The sequence below is a fragment of the Geospiza fortis genome, unplaced genomic scaffold, assembly GCF_000277835.1.
Source record: "Geospiza fortis unplaced genomic scaffold, GeoFor_1.0 scaffold125, whole genome shotgun sequence".
NCBI classification, from domain to species: Eukaryota; Metazoa; Chordata; class Aves; order Passeriformes; family Thraupidae; genus Geospiza; species Geospiza fortis.
In genome coordinates, this window is record NW_005054479.1 from 191,165 (window position 1) to 198,638 (window position 7,474).

Below are 7,474 nucleotides of genomic sequence, written 5' to 3' on the forward strand. Positions count from 1 at the left end.
CAATCCATTCTCAGCCCTCAGTCTCCCGCCCTTTAATAGAATTATAGAATGGTTTGGGATGGAAGAAACCCTAAAAATCATCCAGTTTCAACACCCCTAGCACAGGCAAGGGCATTTCTGCTAGACCTGATTGTTCTCCAGGATTGTTCTCTTCCAACCTGGACTTGAACACTTCCAGGGATGAGGCAGGTTCAACCTGTACCAGAGCCTCACCACCCTCACAAAGAATTCCTTCCTAACATCCAATCCAAACCTGCCTTCTGTCAGTTTAAAGCCCTTCCCCCTTGTCCTGTCATGACATGTCCTTGTAAAAAGTCCCTCTCCATCTTTCCTATGGGCTCCCTTCAGGTACTGAAAGGCTGCAATAAAGTCACCTCAGAGACTCCTTTTCTCCAGGCCAAACAATTCCAATTCTGTCAGTCTTCTTTGCACCTTTGCTAGCAAGATGATCTTGTCAGTCTTCTTCTGAGGCATTATAATCTCCCAAACACTGAGAATCTCTAAATCTCTTGATGGGTCATCTTTAAAAACTCTAGTAATATTTCCCCCATCTCATCAGCCTGTCCTTCTCTCAAAGCAGGGAGATCACTTCAACATTAATTCAGAAGAGCCCAGGGGAAATCCTGGTCTTGCTCTTCCTCTCCTTGCTAATTTTGGTCTTCCTAAATGCCAATCAAAGCTTTTCAGCTCTGTTGACTATTTAGTTTTTGCACTTGCACTTCTTTTTGCTTATGTAGAGCCCCATGAGAGCCTGCAGGCCCTTGCCATGCCTGTCCTGGCTGTGTTGCCCTTGCTGGTTTCTGACATGTGCCAGTCACTCACAAATGTCAGTCACTGGGCACATGAGTGGTTCCCTCCCAAGGTCAGGCTTAGGCACACCTTGACTGGTACCAAAATCACCTGAAATCCTTCAAAGAAATCAAGGAAGTTCTTCCTCAGCATCAGCTGTAGGAGCCCATGGAGCTGGGAGCATCAGGGAACCTGGCCCACAGCCCTGAACAGAAAGGCTGCTTTCTGTAGGGTGACAAATCTGGAGTTTACCAGGTTTGGTTTTTTATAAGTGTGAGTCCTGTTGATGCCTCTCTGGTGTTTTACACCACTGCCTTAAAACAAGGGTTTCTCCATGTGGTGTCACTCCCTTGTCCGTCCACCTGATTTTCAAAGGCACACAGGATTGGAATCTTTAACTGGCTCATTAGCAGTGAGATTTTACCCAAACTGATCTCAAACTCCTGTTTCTGCTGGGAAAGCTTCCATTAGCAGCAACCCTTTGCTGGACCACTTCCCCTCATCAGACACTGACCAAGTTGGAGACACCAGAAAGCCAAGAAGAGTGAACAGACTTCAAAAGGTTTCTTTACAGTGTCACTGTGGTCAGCTGTCTCTGTGTGCCCAGCTGAACTGAGCCCCTTCTCTCTGTCCTGCTTCAGTTCTGGCCCCTGATTCCTGCTCTGACTTTGTCCTTTATCCTCAAGGTCCAGGTCTTGCTCAGATTTTATAGACTACAAAGAAGTCACCCCTAATATGTCCTTGAAGACAATTAACAAATTAAAGAGAATTCCTTGAGAAGCTTCAAGACACAGCTGCACATTGTGTGGTGGTATCTGCTCAAAAGCAGTTTAAATCCTGTAGTTATTTGTATTGTATTTAACTGGATAATAAATAGCTTCATCCCTGTTGTTTCACCCTGATACTCATGATTTTATAGGTGCCATCACCATTTCATACAGCATCAATATGGAGTTATTACAATTTCTTATTCTTGTGCCTCATTCACCCCAAAAGCACAACAAGGAACAGCTGATTGTTCTCAAGAACTATAATACCCTTTTTTAGAATTATTAATTTTTGATATAGACTCCATTATCTCTTCAATATTATCTTTTTTCCTAAATATGTCCTTTTGTTTTTCCATATCAAAAGACACCCTGCCCATTTGCCCCCTGTTCCAAGGCAGAGATAGATCTGTGTCAGTGAGCTGTTCTCTTCCTTATTTAACTCTCCATACCCTCAATTTTAGACTCCTTCACAACTGGTAGACAAATGATCTTTTATTTTCCCCCTAAATCGATGACAGAAACAGAATAATGAACAAATTTCCACCAAATTTCCCTCAGTAGAGATTAGTTTTTCACAGCGAAATTCTGAGATCTTGGTTTAACCAGTTGGATCCACTTAATTTGCACTCCAGTGATTTTATTTCAGTTTGTAAAACCCACCTCCAAGACAGAATTTATCAAACACTTTCAGAAATCAGTTACATTAAGAGTTGCTCCCTCTTGCTGGAGAACAACAGCGAATTATTTTGACAAGGTCTATTTTCTATCTACACACACCTGTTGGCATAATTTTCATTACCTTCCTTTAAGAAGGAAATTAATAATTAATTAAGAGATACACCATACATTTCTTACCTTTAACAATGAAGGGCTGAAAGTCTGAGCATCACTAAATCATTAGCCCAAAGCTTTTAAATAATGAGCCAATATCAGATTTCTTAGTGCTCTAAAATCCTCCCAGTGTCCCAAAGTGAAAAGCCAGCCCACACAATATGTTCCTGGTTCAGAGTTCTGGAACCCTTGGCTGTGAATTACCAGGACTGGCTGATCATAAAATATTTCACTTATGTGGTTGCTGTTTAACATAATCCCTAGTTATTAATGGAGCCCAAAATGTTCTTTTGCCAGCACCTGAAACTAACACACTATCGGATTTTTTTCTGCCCCAAACAAACATGGAAAAGAAATACCAATTTAATACTCCTCCATTTCTTTGTGGTGGTGGTGATGGCAGCCACTGCCTTTATCTACTAATAGTTTTGATTATTTTTACCTTAGCTGACCATAAATTTATGTTTTTCTGTTTCCATTACTCATTCTAGAGTGGAGGTGGCTCATTCAGATGAATTAGGACCAAAAGATTTTGCCCTTTACCTTACCCTATAGGAGTGATCCCTATAGAATAACCAGCCCAGAGCACCAAGCTCCATATCAAATATCCCATTACACACAAAAAACATTTTAAAAGCCCAGAGATGCTTTAATTCAGCCCAGGTCAATTTCTTGCTCTAGGCATGAGGGAAGAAGCCCCTTGCTTAACATTCCTCCCAGAAAAGACACAACCCAACAGTACCAAGCCAGGCCACATCATTGCCAAGTGGACTGTTTTACAGTTGCAAAAATAAAATGAGGAAGGATTCAATTTGTGTGATCAGAGTGAGGATTTTAAAATACTTTTTATGAATCTTAAGCCTGAGGCTGGAGGAATGCAGGGTGCTGAGAACTTCTGCAAACACGTTTCCCAAGCCCTGGAGCGTGTGCTTAATCCAGCCACAAACAGGTGACTTCCTTCTGTCTCCCACCAGGTTCCTTTTCCCCCCAAAACACAAAAGTCAGGCTTCTTTCCCAGTTTTGGTAAAGTCACTTCTGATACACAGAGTTACTGAAGCCTGGCCACATCCCTCAGTCCCTGAAAACTCTGAAATTCCCACTTGCAACTGTCTCACTCCGGAGGTGTCTGTTTAATCCCACTTTTATTGGGAGCACAGCTCTGGGTACTTTACAGGGGTTACAAACAATGAAGCTTTTATCAAAACTTCAGCTAATCAGTCTCTAACAAGCTCTCACTCAGGAAGGGGCTAGGCAGGCCCAGGCTAAAGCTAACCTGAGGGGATAAGAAAAAGGGGGAAAGAAAAGGATTGGGAAGAGAGTGTTCTTCTCAAACCGGATTAGTGCTCCAGTCAGCCACAGAAACACTTGTGAGAGCACAGCAGCCACAAAAAAAGTGAGAAGTGGACACAGAGCAGACACTGCTCCTTTCAACCAGGGTGTTTGCTCCCAGCAGCCCACAGTGCTGCAGCATCTACAGCTTGTGATGAACGATGATTTATTCCTTGTTTTGTGGCTCCATGACACTCAGCAGCATAGAATTGCACTGAGAAAATATTAATATAAATAATCCAAAGCATTAACCCTCAGTTTGCAGCCTGCAGAGGCTGTGAACTCACAACCAAACCAAGCCTGCTGTTGGTAGCCTGAACATGGTGGGATGAGGACACCTCCCCAGGAAACATGGTAGAGTCTGAAAAATCAAGAAAAGGTTTGAAAGCCTCTGATCTCATCACAAGGAGAGCTGGAAAAATTGCCAGAACTTAGACCAGTAGATGACTAGATACAGAGAGGGAGGAATATAGACCATTCTCCTTAGGTAAGGGATTAAAATTACTCTAACTTGTGTACACATACACAGAACACCCCTCCCAAATTCACAGCACTGAAACATCTATTGCACAGCATCAGATATTCTCTGTTAGCCATTTGCAGGACAAATCAGGGGTTGAGTGAAAAAAAGAGATGTTCCTATAGCATATTAATAGGGAGGAATAGGGAGAAAAATGCTTAGGTCTAAGGAAGGGAGAGATACTAGATCTTAAATTTAATTTGAGCTGCTCTTAGTCAATTCCTTATTGTTCTTGAGGGTGGAGACACTGGAGTACTTCAAGAGAAAAGATAATTTTTCTATCTTGCCTCTGAGGATGAAGAACTCTTTCTCAATGTCACTGATCACTCTGGAGAAAGATAGAAAAGAATTATTACGGAGCAGATTTTATGTGGACCACGGAGTTACCACCTTGCTCCTTGCCAGCCCTGGGGAAAAAGGGAGACTCAGACTGCAAATGCAGCCAAAATAAAACAAACCAGCAGAGATCTGGAGCCACTGAAGGCATCCTGGTTTCTCTGTCCTCCTGGTCAAGCCAAGAGAAGCGAATATGGGCTATTGTGTTCTGTTCTCCCAACACACACCCTGCTGCCAGAGCTCAGCATCCTTGGGAAACAGAGAGGTCCAGGTGGGTGCAGGTATCTGTTCCCACTGCTGGGCTCACTCAGCTCTGAAGCATTTTCAGCTTGGTTTCTGTGTTCAGCTGCACACACACCTGAGATCCACAGCAGAAAAGTGGAGCCTGTACCTACATGCTCAGAGAAGCAGGGCCCCAGAGGCACAGCCAGTGTCCTCCTGCAGGGGGAAAAGTGTGTGTGCATGACAAGGACAGGCACAGCACCTGAGCCAACGGTGGGGACGGCACCAGGCAAGGATGGGGAGGATCCTGCTCTCCTGCAGCACATGGGAAACCTTGAAACACCTTCCAAGGCAGCTGGCTGGAGAGGTTTGCACTTAGCCCCAGCTGGCTGGGGATAGAGCTCAGCCCAGCTCGAGGTGCCACAGGCTCCTCTGGCCAGCACACCTCACTGCCCACTCCCAGAGCCAACAAAGCTGCTGAAACCCAGCCCCAAGTCTGCTCCCAGAGATGGACAGTAGCCTCAGACTCCTACCTTGAAACTGATTTCAGTTTGGTGTTTTGTCATCTCTTGCCAGCTCCCCAGTGTGTTTCTGCAAACGTCTCCCAGAGCTCTCCAGAAAAAAAAAGCAGCATTTAGAGAGCAGAGAGGCAGAGTGCTGGATCTCTTCATGCTCTCCTCATGCCTTGGCAGAAGGGAGCAGCAACAGGTCTGTACTGAGAGCTGATGATATTTCGAGGCAACCCTGCATGCTAGTTGCAGGATAAATGCATTAAGAAAATTAAATGTTTTTACAGCCGTCACAGCATCAAAGCTTTATTCTCTCCACTCTTTAAATTAAGTGTTGGTTTGTATATCCATGCCATCCCAGCTATGTAATAACCTCTCTAAAGCTATTTTTGTTTCACATTCCTTAGTATTTGGTAAAGCAAGCTGAAGTTTTCTGAGGACACGCGTTTTTATTAGAGCTAATTCAGCATTATTTTCTAGCCCGTTTCCTTTGTTGGAGGCAGAGAAATCAGCCAAGGGAAGCTCGAAGGCAGCACCCCATGCCTGTGAGGGAAACTGCCTTCCCCGCCTGGCCATAGCCGGGCTGCTCCTCTAGATGGCTCTGCTTTTGCCCAAAAACATCAAATCCCTGGAGCAAAAACCTCAACTTGGAGCGATACGGAGATACCACTGACTGCTCCTCTCCCTGCTGCAACGATCGCGGGGGTTTTGGCCAAACGGATAAACACAGATTTGTTGCAATTTTAAAGAATAATGTTTTCGGCTTAGCTCTTCAGACTCAGAGGGAAATTGCTTTTTAAAAGTCTACCTGTTTCTTGTCCTTTAAATGTCCTTTCTAGCTGTGATTTCTCTGTAAACTGCTTGCTCTGGATGCCTGTTGTCCCGTCGGACTTCAAACCAGCATTTTCCAGCACGACCCTGCTCTAAAAAAGATGAGGAGCTGTTATAAATCTTAAAGAGAAGGAAGCTGAGAAGGGAAAAGACACCTTGTGAAATGTAATGTAAACTTTCCTTCTGTTGTTCTGGGTATCCAAATACACACGGCAAGCTCTTTTCCCAAGGGATGCAAAATAAAATCAGGAAAAGCAACAGTGACGGCAACAAAATAACAAAAGAAAAAGAAAAAAACCCACACACGCACACACACAAAAACACAAGAAAAGAAAAAAACAACAAAAAAACCAACAAAGCCCCCGAACGCCTCTCTTTATTATTAAAGGAGAAAACCCCAAATCCTAATTCTTTAACCCAAACACTTTTCAGTTATTTTCTGCATCAAAAATCGTTTATTCATTTGTTTTAAAACGAAATACAAAGTTGAAAATCCTTCGGCTATTATATCCCTGCTCAAATCACGCAGGGCATGAAAATTTGGGATTGAAGTCAGCTCGGAAAAGCTTCACTGGTTTAGACGTGTTTTTATAACTATTTTATGGAAGACATAAAACCCAAAGACTTTTCCCAAATGCTCCTCTCTGCCCCAAATCCTGTTGTCAGACCAAGACACCCGGCGCTTGCAGAGAGCACTTCGTGTTTACACCAGGAAAGGGCATTTTTCGGCATTTTTACCAGCAGAAAACTGAATAACAACTCCATTTAAGAACGAGGAATGAAATGTACATCTCATGCACCTGGTATTTAGACAAAGTCTCTAAATCATCCCACACTATTGACGGTATTTTTGTTGTTACACGGGGGCTTTGCCCCGATCCAGAAGATTTGCCGGAGCTGGCCCCTGGGTAGATCCCGCGTGTCGGGATCGTTACGAACACCGAGAGCTTTTTCTCTGCAAAAGGATGCGCTTTCCGTTCGGGCTGCCCCGGAGCACTAAGGCGAAGATAACTTTTATTCACTAAATCTCGCCCCGCGCCCTCCAGCCCGTTCCGCCCGCGGTACGAGCGAAGACACCGGTGGGATTTGTTTGTTTGTTTGTTTAATTTCGGGCAATTCCTTATCCAAAATTAATGAACGGCGATCTCAGCCGCGGCTGTTGGGAGACGGGCGGCAAAACTACACTGCAAGAACAGAGTTTAAGCGGACAGAGTTTCAGCGAGTTCCTCTCTTGGCGCTCCCGTCGGGGGGACCGCAGCGATGCGGGGCCGAAGGGATCGGGGGCGATCGCATCCCTGGGAAAGCGGGATGGCATCCCAGAGCGCCGGGGCACCTCC